The sequence below is a fragment of the Mytilus californianus genome, unplaced genomic scaffold (assembly GCF_021869535.1).
Source record: "Mytilus californianus isolate M0D057914Y unplaced genomic scaffold, xbMytCali1.0.p SCAF_3, whole genome shotgun sequence".
NCBI classification, from domain to species: domain Eukaryota; kingdom Metazoa; phylum Mollusca; class Bivalvia; order Mytilida; family Mytilidae; genus Mytilus; species Mytilus californianus.
In genome coordinates, this window is record NW_026262679.1 from 43,784,692 (window position 1) to 43,797,654 (window position 12,963).

Sequence of the window (12,963 nt, forward strand, 5' to 3'; positions counted from 1 at the left end):
TGACACAAAATAAATGTGGTCAAGATCTTAAAAATTTGAAATGGGAAATTTGATTTACCTAGTATGGTCTTATATCCAAAATCTAACAACATGGTTAGAATCAGCATATAAAAAACACCCAAAATTTAGTTTTAGTTGAAATCAAATAAAGTTTAATTTTGGACCTTCAAACCTTAATATGGACTAATTAGAAAACAGGGCCCAAAATAAAAAATCTAAATGCACAATAAGATTCAGCATATCATAGAGCCGCAATAATTCAGTTTTTGATGAAATCAAACAAAGTTTAATTTTGGACCCTTTGGACCTCAATGTAGACCAATTTAAAAATGGGACCCAATATCCAAAATAGTAATACAAGGTTAGAACCCCCAAAAATTAAAGACTTAATTTAATCCCATTGAAATTGGTTAAAAGATTTGTATTTATTTTCAATTGAAGATTTCTTGCTATTGTGCAATACTGTGCTATTGCGCAATACTGTGCTGTTGCACAATACTTAGTTAATCTGTTATATATAATAATTTACACACCCTGTTTGGTGTGTATCTCCTGCCATATCAGTATTTGTTGCTTTTATATATAAATCAGAAATAATCAATGTAAAAATGGAAAATTTTGGGAAAAAAAACCCCAAAAATTATGAAAAAAAAAAAATCCCCACAAAAAATTTGTCCCCCCAAAAAATTTTTTTTTTAAATAAAAATATGAACCCCCCAAAAAAAAATTTGAAAATAAATACATCAAAGAGTTGATGGTCAATACTTAATCAGTTTAATGATCTTTCATCTTGATTAATGTGACAGTTTATACGGTACATGGGTTGCATAGTAGAGTTGCAATAACATTTATAAGTTTATCAAAATACTCTAAAACCATAAAGCAATGTTTAGTCTAAATTAAGAACAGATGTTTATAGCACGATCTTGTGGGAAATATTATATTGGTCAGTAGTAGCTTGAAGTACCAAGTTGTATGTACGAACGTTTATTGGAAATTATAATTGTGAATATTTATTATATATGTACTGTTATATGAAGATTATATATATGATTAAACATGTGAACATTAAACGGACTTCGTTATATAGACAGTACTTAGTGAGCTTACGGAGAAACTTTACATTAGCTAGTTCCCTATGCTAACGGGCAAAATGGAGTTATTGATCCCGGATACATAGATCCCGAAATAATGAGTAGGTACAAAAAATACAGAGTAATGCCCGTTACATTTTTTTTAAAACCTCCCCCCAAATTTTTTTGGAAATTTTGAAGATTATTTTCTTTTCAGGAAAAATGAAAAATTTCAGAGAGTTCCATAAACTAGAAAAATGCTTGTTTTTGGCCCCTTTTTTGCCCCTAATTTCTAAACGTTTAGGGCAATTACCCCCAAACTCAATCCCAGCCTCCCCTTTGTGGTATGGAACCTTGTAGTACAATTTCAAAGAGATCCATACACTTAAACACAAGTTAGTGTCAGGAAACTAGAAAAATGCTTGTTTTTGGCCCCTTTTTTGCCCCTTATTCCTGAACGTTTGTGGCAATTACACCCAAACTCAATCCCAGCCTTCCCTTTGTAATATGAAACCTTGTGGTACAATTTCAGAGAGATCCATACACTTACACACAAGTTATTGTCCGGAAACTACAAAAATGCTTGTTTTTGGCCCCTTTTTGCCCCTCATTCCTAAACTGTTGGTACAATAACCCCCAAAATCAATCCGAACCTTCCTTTTGTGGTATTGAACCTTCTGGTAAAATGTCATAGAGATCCATTTACTTAAACTAAAGTTATTGTCCGGAAACCAAATGTGTCTTCGGACGACGACGACGACGATATGATAGCATTATACGAACGCTCACCCGATTCTACTCTGGTTTTTGAAATCATGTAAAAATAGATTAAAATCATAACAGATACCCTAATAATGATTGAGGCCAAATTTGGTTTAATATTGGCCCCAAAATTTAATAAAAAATTGCCATCTTGAACAGTAAATCGGCAACAAAGTAGCAACACTTCATGCACCTCATAAGGAACATTTATGCCATGTTTGGTTTCATTCCATTCAGTGCTCCTCTAGAAGAAGCATTTGTATGTATTTCCCATAGGGTCTTATGTTAAACTAAGTCCCCTGCTGTCGGCCATCTTGGATGATGGTTCGGCTACAAAGTAACAACACTCTGTCAGCACCTCATTAGGAACATTCATGCCATGTGTGGTTTCATTCTATTCAGTGGTTCTCTAGAAGAAAACATTTGTATGTATTTCCCATAGGGTCCTACGTGTATGTTAAACTTACTCCCCCTGCTGGTAGCCATCTTGGATGACAAATCAGCTACAAAGTAACAACACTTGGTCAGCATCTCAAAAGAAACATTCATACCATGTTTGGTTTCAATCCATTAAGCGGTTTTCTAGAAGAAGACATTTGTATATATTTCCCATAGGGTCCTTTGTTAAACTAAGTTCCCCGCTGGCAGCCATCTTAGTTGATGGATTTGCTACAAAGTAACACTTGGCCAACACCTCATAAGGAACATTCATGCAATGTTTGGTTTCATTCCGTTCAGTGGTTCTTCAAGAAGAAGACTTTTGTATGTATTGTCCATAGGGTCCTTTGTTAAACTAAGTTCCCCGCTGGCAGCCATCTTGGATGATTGATTGGATACAAAGTAACAACACTTGGCCAACACCTCATAAGGAACATTCATGCAATGTTTGGTTTCATTCCGTTCAGTGGTTCTTCAAGAAGAAGACTTTTGTATGTATTGTCCATAGGGTCCTTTGTTAAACTAAGTTCCCCGCTGGCAGCCATCTTGGATGATTGATTGGCTACAAAGTAACAACACTTGGCCAGCACCTCATTTGGAACATTCATGCCATGTTTGGTTTCATTCCATTCAGTGGTTCTCTAAAAGAAAACATTTGTATGTATTTCCCATAGGGTCCTATGTTAAACTAAGTCCCAGCTGGCGGTCATCTTGGATGATTGATCGCCTACAAAGTTACAACACTTGGTCAGCACCTCATAAGGAACATTCATGCCATGTTTTATTTCATTCCATTTAGTGGTTCTCTAAAAGAAGACATTTGTATGTATTTCCCATAGGGTCCTATGTTAAACGAAGTCCCCCTCTGGCTTAATCTTTGATGATGGATCGGCTTCCAAGTAACAACACTTTGTCAACACCTCATAAGGAACATTCATGCCATGTTTTATTTCATTCCATTAAGTGGTTCTCTAGAAGAAGTTCAAAATGTAAAAAGTTAACGACGACGACGGACGACGGACGCCAAGTGATGAGAAAAGCTCACTTGGCCCTTCGGGCTAGGTGAGCTTAAAAAGGTCGAAAAATAAGATTTCTATGCACAGTGCCGTCATGAATCGAGTTCGGTGACCCCGAATATATTATTATAATATTAATCTGAAATTTCAGTAGCAATAACATATCGTTTTTAAAGAAAATTCGTAGGACAGGATTTCGAGAAACAATAGTTTTAATTCAAAATTACTAATCTTTTGTACGATATTGACGTGTATTTTATACATTTGTAATACTATTTTCCGGATATTTGATTTGCTATATCTCAGAAGTTATAACAGCTACATGTACATATGTGTATATTTATTCATATGCAATTCTTCATTTTTGTTGCATGCAAAATTTCGTAAAATTCCTCGAGACTTATAGGTTTCATAAGGAGTGAGAATTCGATATCGCTTGATATCAACTCGAGTTCTTCAATTTCAATATAATTATAAACGAGCCTTCTGTGATTTTATTATTACTATTTAAATTAGCGAGTTAATTTTATATTCGTCAATTATAGGTAAAATTGGACACATGGTATCAGAGAAGAAGCTTTGCACTTATACACAAGAAGATTTTGTAAAATTGGTAAAACAGAATACAAGATTGCCCCTTGTGTTGACGTTTTTATACAAGAATATATTTAATAATTACAATGCAGACGACATATCATACATTATTTCTGAAAAGATCGGTTAAAATTGGCCACACGATATCGGATAAGAAGATACAAATGATTTTCTATTGTGTTTAACTTTTTTCTCAACCTAACGAAACCAATTGGAGGTCGTATGCAGAAATTTTCCTGGAAAAGTGTAAACTTGGCCAAATGGTTGAAGAGAAGAAGATGAAAATGTAAAATTTTACGAATGACGGTCAACGACGTATGCTTTCAGGCGAGATAAGCCAAACAGTGTTGGTGGGTCAAGAATCGTGATTAATCAGTATTTGACGTGTTACCAAAAATGTATTCAATGATTTTTTTATTAGTTAGGACAATACAACCTAAATAAAAAGCAATGCGTCGGTTCTGTAATTTTTAAGTAGAGTACTTACAAGATTTAACGTCCTTTCTATAAAATGGCTGCAAAACCAGATGAGCCTTTCAAACCTAACCAATTGTTAATACTAGTGATTGATCATGTCTTTTGGCCACACCTAAAAATAGAGATAAAAAATACAAACATTGAAGTATAGGAACAATATCGTATTTATCTAGCTTAACATTGAAAAGGACGGAAATGGCAAAAAAGGATGAACTTTACAGCATTTGTCTTTCCTACACAGTCCAATGTTAAAATACAAACCAGTGACTGCGTTATCAACCTAATAGAAAACATCTACCATGTTATCAATTTGTCAGATTAATTAATACAAGGCAGTTACCATAGTGTCAGTCTTATCCCAACCAGTCACGGTGTTGATGGTCACAGTAATTTCAAACTATACAAATCAATCAATGTGTTGTCAAGCGTGTTATCATATGTCAGACTAATACAAATAAAACTAACAATCAGTCACAGTGTTGTCAATCTTATACCAATCAGTCACAGTGTTGTCAATCTTTTATCAATCAGTCACAATGTCAATCTTATATCAATCAGTCACAGTGTCAATCTTATACCAAGCAACGTGTTGTCATTTTAATAACAATCAATAACGTGCTGTCAATCTAATTTCAACCAGTCGCAGTGATGTCAATCTTATACTATCAGTTACAGTGATGTCAATATCATACCGACAGTCACAGTGTTATCAATATTACACTTATCAGTCACAGTGTCGTCAATATTATACTTATCAGTCACAGTGTTGTCAATATTATACAAATCAGTCACAATGTTGTCAATCTTATACTTATCCGTCACAGTGATATCAATCCTATACCAATCAGTCACAGTGTTGTCAATCTTATACCATTCAGTCACAGTGTTGTCAATCTTATACTAATCAGTCACAATGTTGTCAATCTTATACTAACCAGTCACAGTGTTTATCAATTCTATACCAATCAGTCACAGTGTTGTCTATCTGATACCATGCAGTCACAGTGTTGTCATTATTATACCAATCACTTAGTGTTGTCAATCTTATATTAAGCAATCAACGTAATGTCAATTTAATATCAATCAATTAAAGTGTTGTCTATATAATTCCAACCAGTCGCAGTGTTGTCAATCTAATACACATCAGTTACAGTGATGTCAATCCTAAACCAATCAGTCAAAGTGTTGTCATTTTTATACTTATCAGTCACATTGTTGTTAATCTTATACTTATTAGTCACAGTGATGTCAATCTTAAACCAATCAATCACAGTATTGTTAATCTTATACTTATCAATTACAATGTTGTCAATCTTATACTTATCAGTCACAGTGTTTTCAATTCTAAACCAATCAGTCACAGTATTGTCAATATTATACTTATCAGGCAAAGTGATTTCAATCTTATACCAATCAGTCAAAGTGTTGTCAATCTTATACTTATCAGTCAGCGTTATCAATCTGATACCAATCAGTCACGGTGTTATTAATCTTTCACCATTCAGTCACAGTGTTGTTAACATGATACCAATTAGTCACAATGGTGTCAATCTTATACTTATCAGTCACAGTGTTGTCCCAGTATTATCAATCTTATACCATTCAATCACAGTGTTTTCAATCTTATACCAAGCAATCAACGTGTTGTCATTTTTAATAACAATCAATAACGTGTTGTCAATCTAATTTCAAACAGTCGCAGTGATGTCGATCTTATCTTATCACTTACAGTGATGTCAATATTATACCAATCAGTCACAGTGTTATCAATATTATACCATTTAGTAACAGGGTTGTCAATATTACACCAAACAGTCTAAATGTTGGTAATCTTATACCATTCAGTCACAGTGATTGCAATCTTATACCATTCAGTCACAGTGATGGCAATCTTATACTAATCAGTCACAATGTTGTCAATCTTATACTAATCAGTCACAGTGTTTATCAATTCTATACCAATCAGTCACAGTGTTGTCAATCTGATACCATGCAGTCACAGTGTTGTCAATATTATACCAATCACTCAGTGTTGTCAATCTTATATTAAGCAATCAACGTAATGTCAATTTAATATCAATCAATTAAAGAGTTGTCTATATAATTCCAACCAGTCGCAGTGTTGTCAATCTAATACACATCAGTTACAGTGATGTCAATCCTATAATAAATCAGTCAAAGTGTTGTCATTCTTATACTTATCAGTCACATTGTTGTTAATCTTATACTTATTAGTCACAGTGATGTCAATCTTATACTTATCAATTACAATGTTGTCAATCTTATACTTATCAGTCACAGTGTTTTCAATTCTAAACCAATCAGTCACAGTATTGTCATTATTATAATTATCAGGCAAAGTGATGTCAATCTTATACCAATCAGTCAAAGTGTTGTCAATCTTGTACTTATCAGTCAGCGTTATCAATCTGATACCAATCAGTCACGGTGTTATTAATCTTTCACCATTCAGTCACAGTGTTGTTAACATGATACCAATTAGTCACAATGGTGTCAATCTTATACTTATCAGTCACAGTGTTGTCCCAGTATTATCAATCTTATACCATTCAATCACAGTGTTTTTAATCTTATACCAAGCAATCAACGTGTTGTCATTTTAATAACAATCAATAACGTGTTGTCAAGATAATTTCAAACAGTCGCAGTGATGTCGATCTTATCTTATCACTTACAGTGATGTCAATATTATACCAATCAGTCACAGTGTTATCAATATTATACCATTTAGTAACAGGGTTGTCAATATTACACCAAACAGTCTAAATGTTGGTAATCTTATACCATTCAGTCACAGTGATTGCAATCTTATACCATTTAGTCACAGTGATGGCAATCTTATACTAATCAGTAACAGTGTTATCAATATTATACCAATCAGTCAAAGTGTTCTTAATTAAACACCAATCAGTCACAGTGTTCAATGTCAATCTTACACTAATCAGTGACAGTGGTCTCAATATTAGACCAATGAGTTAAAGTGTTAACAATATTATACTAATCAGTCACAGTGTTATCAATATTATACCAATCAGTCACAGGGTTGTCAATATTATACTTATCAGTCACAGTGTTGTCAATCTTTTACTTTTCAGTCACAGTGTTATCGATATTATACCAATCAGTCACAGTAATGTCATCTTATACTTATCAATCAATGTAATTTCAATCTTATACCAATCGGTCACAGTGTTGTCAATCTTATACTAACCAGTAACAGTATTATCAATGTTATACCAATCAGTCACAGTGTTGTCTATATTGTACAGATCAAACACAATGGTGTCTGTCTTAAACTTTTCCGTCACAGTTTGTCAATATTTTACCATTTAGTCACAGTGTTGTCAATTTAATAACAATCAATAAAGTGTTTTCAATCTAATTTCAATCAATAAAGTGTTTTCAATCTAATTTCAACCAATCGCAATGTTTTCAATCTTATACGTGAAAGTTACATTGATGTCAGTCTTATACCAATCAGTCACAGTGGTATAAATATAATACCATTCAGTCACAGTGTTGTCATTATTATATCAAACAGTCTAAGTGTTGGTAACATTATACCATTCAGTCACAGTGTTGGCAGTCTTATATCAATCAGTCACTGTATTGTTAATCTTGTACTTATCAGTAACAGTGGTATCAATAGTATACCATTCAGTCACAGTGTTGTCAATATTATACCAAACAGTCAAAGTGTTGGTAATATTTTACCATTCAGTCCCAGTGTTGGCAATCTTATATCAATCAGTCACTGTATTGTCAATCTTATACTAATCAGTAACAGTGGTATCAATATTATACCATTCTGTTACAGTGTTGTCAATATTATACCAAACAGTTTAAGTGTTGGTAATCTTATACCAATCAGTCAAAGTGTTGTCAATCAAACACCAATCAGTCACAGTGTTCAATGTCAATCTTATACCAATCAGTTACAGTGTTCTCAATGTTATACCAATTAGTCACAGTGTTGTCAATTTAATACCAATCAGTCGCAGTGTTGTCAATCTTATACTTATTAATCACAGTGTTGTCAATTTTATACAAATCAGTCACAGTGTTGTCAATCATATACCAATCAGTCACAGTGTTATCAATATTATACCAATCAGTCACAGTGTTGTCAATCTGATACCATTCAGTCACAGTGTTTTCAGTTTTATGCGTATCAGTCATACTGTGATTGATTGTTATCAGTCACAGTGATATCAATCTTATGGCAATTAGTCACAGTGTTGTCAATTTTATACCAATCAGTCACAGTGTTGTCAATCTGATACCATTTAGTCACAGTGTTGTCACTATTAAACTTTTTATATATGTTATATATATTTTTTATAATTTCTTTCTGTCATTGGAGCTCAAACCTAATATATGAAATCTTAATTAAAAAGCAAAGAAATACCTTTATTTTGGGGTGATTTATCCTTAGAAATTTAACAAATTTTACATCTCTTTGTCATATAAAAAGTAATAGCATGTCAGTAGCATGACACTGTTTACGGGACGGGCACGGGCCCCGGGGTTGAGCCGTTGGATAGGTAGCATTGCCAAGCGTCATAATATATGATTAGGTTGAGAAATTTAGATCTGATATGTGATCTGGTTTCTGATCATATCATAAGTATCGAAAATGTTAAGTATTTAATGAAAGTGCAGTTAAAACCTTAGTCATAAATGGATCAGATATTTGAAAAATCTATGTGTACTCTCCATGAAAAAGTGTAATATAGCTAATTGGTCTTTCTGTTGTCAAAAACCAATGAAAGGGTATGAGTTTATTTGATATTCAAAATATAAATATGAAAAAGGTGGGTACTGGATGTCTCTGATACTACTACCACAAAATAATCGAAATGCCCGCCCACACCCTTCCTCAATATGACGGACAACAGGGGCGGATTCAGGCGGTAAAATTTGCAAAGCATGGGTTATCCTCCCCCCCCCCCCCCCCCCCCCCCCCACCTAAAATCCTGGATCCGCCGTTGGACAGTGCCATGAACCAACATGTATATACATTTAAGCCAAGAGTGAAACTTCCTATACGATTCTATACAATCTTGTGGAAAATATGAGTATGGGTTGGGCTGATTTTTATTAAAACTATATCAGAAAAAATCTGCCTTTAGGGTTTATTTATAGACCAGCGATAAAATATTTGGACATGATTTTGTATTTTCCAAAAGTGTAAAATCAAGATCATTAGCTAAGTGGTTGATTTAAGTTGATTTAAAGAAAAACAAGGTGTTTTTTTGCAAATATAAAATTGGGGTACCATTTTTTACTATCGGTATCCCCTGGCAAACCGTATAAAAAAAGTCACGGTTTTCGAGGGAATTAAGCTCTTTTGATACTATATAGTATTCGTCTATGATATATATCATATCATTCCATGTGCTGTCACAAATTAAAGAACCCTTAATTTGAGCAATACATAGTCTTATATTTATCCAATACATGCAGGCATTTAACTGAATTGTAAATAGTTCCATATATCTACCGATTCTGCTGTAGATCCTGCCAATATATTCTAAGATTATTTTGGCATTATATATCGCAAATGTATTATTTGTCATAATTCGGTATCAAAGTACAGCTGCAATATTAAATTAGTATTCTTACCGATATTTTCCACGGATTTTGAGAAGACTCGTTCCACAAAAAATTAATTAGGTATATAATACATGTACATTTATTTCTCGTGACGTTTTAAAATGGATGTGGCTGTGAAATCGATTAAGATATACATGTATACATTTCATAAATTATTATACCTATCAATGCTGAGTCATATTAGTAAACTTTGCGGTAACCAAGATAACATATAATTCAAACAGAAAGTGAAAGCAGATGTCCTCAATGTTCAAATGATCATCATTTATATATAGTCCTATAATATATGCCTTCGCATTATATATTCACTATTTAACGTTTTCATGCTGATATTTTCTATATATAATTAACGTCATCAAATTGAAATTGTTCCTTCTTTTTTACTGTACCGACTTTGTTGTGGACCTTGCCATATTATCAGTAATATAGTCACAGGCACTTGTCTCAGAAAAAATACCTATATATACTTACTACCATGCAATGAATTCTTACCAGTTAGTCCTTTAACAGGTATTGAGCATAGTTATTCCTCGACAAGTTAAATATTGTAAGGAAGTAATTTTCTTTCCCGGATGTAAAATTTCTGTCCACTTTAAAAAATATTGTACGGTGTTCATGAAATAAATGAATATACATGTATAGATATTGATACATGTACTGAACACGATATATTGCGTGATTAATTATCCAGAAAATATATCCTTCAAAATAGAAAGTGAAAGGGGATTTCCATAATTTTCAGAAACATTACGTCATCGAATGTACAATGTTGTAATATTAAATGAATCACGCTACTTGTGCATGTGTCAACTTTTAGGTGCAAATCAGATGGTAGTAATTCCAAATAACTGACTAAAGTAAAAAGGGCATTAATGGTGGTGATTTTTGACAAGATTTCTTAAAGGTCAACAAAGAAGATTGTATAACTGTACATGTATATATTACACTTTTTTTTAAAGGACCACCAAATTAAATCCTATCATCTTCTGTGTCTTTTCGAAACTTTTGATCGCGTAGTATTAAAATTACGCACAGGGATTCTTAAGTCTACAGATGCAGATCCAGGATTTTAAAGGGGGAGGCACTACGCAACGTTAAAAGTGGGACAGATTAAAAGGTCTATGCATTAACCATATATGTAATTCCATAAGGGTGCCAATCCATTCCTCCTAAATCCGTCTTTGGTCTATACAAGAGGTTATACACACTATTTATAAAAATGACAGATGATACTAATATTCATAAAGTAACTGATCTACATGTGTAACGTGTTTGGCTTATATATGAACTATCTGTTCGTATCCGTTTTCACGGAATCTGAAACACTTCAATATCAATCTTTATCATTATTCCAAAACCCAACTACAACTTAGAAGTTTAATTATTAACTACGAGACCAACTGTATAAACTTTGAATCTAAACTACAAACACAGGAATCGGAAATTCTTTCAATAATAAGGCATAGAGGCATCTTAAAGATAGTCCGGCAGCTATGTGGTTTTTTATATAGTTGCCCGACGACCTTTGAGATAGATGCCCCTATACCTTATTATTGATAGAATTTCCGATTCCTGTGCTACAAAGAATCAAAAAAATTACACACAATTTACTTTGTTTTCAAAAGTCTAAACTATATTGTCTATAACTTCAATTTATCCTTAATCTTTTAACTGACTCCGAGGTCCAACGTTGATAAACAATAACCTTTTAGAAACTATAAGAACCGAACTCAAACTTACAAACCACAAGTTCCTGAGACACCTAATCTCCGAGACACCAGACAATCACAAGCTACCTGTTCGAAGGACTGCGACCATTCCCGAGGGAAATTACAGTTTCAGAAAAACCCGGTAGCTTGCAACTATCACTAAAACTTCTAATTACTGCTTGCTACAAACCACCAGCTTTCAACTTGAACTAAGTGTTTTTCGAAATTCCTACTTACTGCACTATTGTCTCTTTACAAACTAACTTTCTTCGTCTACCATCGATACGTAACTGACAAAACAAATGGGCTCATGTCTACTTTACTAATGTATGAGCGCGGACCTCGAAGAGAGCACCCTAGCAACAACGAGTCTCATAGCAACCAAGGATAAAGGGCTGAATTTTTATTGAAGTTTTCGTTCACTTCTTTGTTCAAACGTGTAAGTTATGATGGATTTTAATTAAACAATGAGTTACAAATATTACCTTATGCTTCAATTGTTTTTTTGTCACACATGTATCTATACGTCGTATCAATGTTTTTTTTAGGAATATTTCAAATAGTTCAAATGGGATAATAACACTGGCTGAAAGGAGTAATTCCACCAGTCAAACTAAATTACATGTGGCCAGCAAAAACTAAACTGGGTAAGAATGTCACAAACACCTGTTGAGTACAATTTTTTTTGTAAATAAAAGTATCGTTAAAGTCTTTGCATCTAAAAGTTGCTTTACAGTGTTCCGCGTGAATTATTTCAGCGAAGCATGCGATGAATTCTTTTTTTATCAGCTATACACTTGTTATCATTTTCCAACGATGTATTTACTGAATTCCTCAATTTGGTATTTTTTTTACATCGTAAAGTTTTCTATTGTAGATATCCTCCTGCATGCACATCCATGTTGCAATTGATTGATTGATTAATTGCTGTTTGCTTAACATCCAGATTCAAATATTTCAGGCACATTTATAACGTTCCATGTAACAAAGGGTGGTATATATCGTACATACACAAGGGGAAAAAGGGGGTCCCTGTAAAGTGAGAAACGAAACAGAGCGAAACGAAACACAGCGAAACACAGCGAAACAAAACGAAACACGGCGAAACGAAAAGAAACATGTAAATTGAGAAACGAAACACAACGAAACGGAAGAAAATCTGTATTTGGAGGAACGACCCATAAAAAATCTTCCTGACGAGATAGTGTAATATGATGTGTATATGTGCATAGCCGAAGATCATTGAGGGCGGTTTAG

General features: G+C 33.5%; 2 protein-coding genes across 3 annotated transcripts in view; both read right to left on the reverse strand.

Moving 5' to 3' along the window:
* Window positions 1-12,963, reverse strand: part of LOC127734629 (NFX1-type zinc finger-containing protein 1-like) — a 97,872-nt gene that overhangs the window by 13,675 nt on the left and 71,234 nt on the right. Inside the window, exon 1 of one of the 2 annotated variants that reach the window (XM_052244604.1) lies at window positions 10,490-10,733. The exons of the other annotated variant lie outside the window; for it this stretch is intronic. The gene's annotated coding sequence lies outside the window, so the exon portion shown is untranslated. Of the gene's footprint in view, window positions 1-10,489; window positions 10,734-12,963 lie in introns of those variants that run through there. 2 annotated transcript variants of the gene reach the window in all.
* The window catches only part of LOC127734628 (NFX1-type zinc finger-containing protein 1-like), a 58,289-nt gene that overhangs the window by 13,675 nt on the left and 31,651 nt on the right, over window positions 1-12,963 (reverse strand). The gene's annotated exons all lie outside the window — the stretch shown is intronic.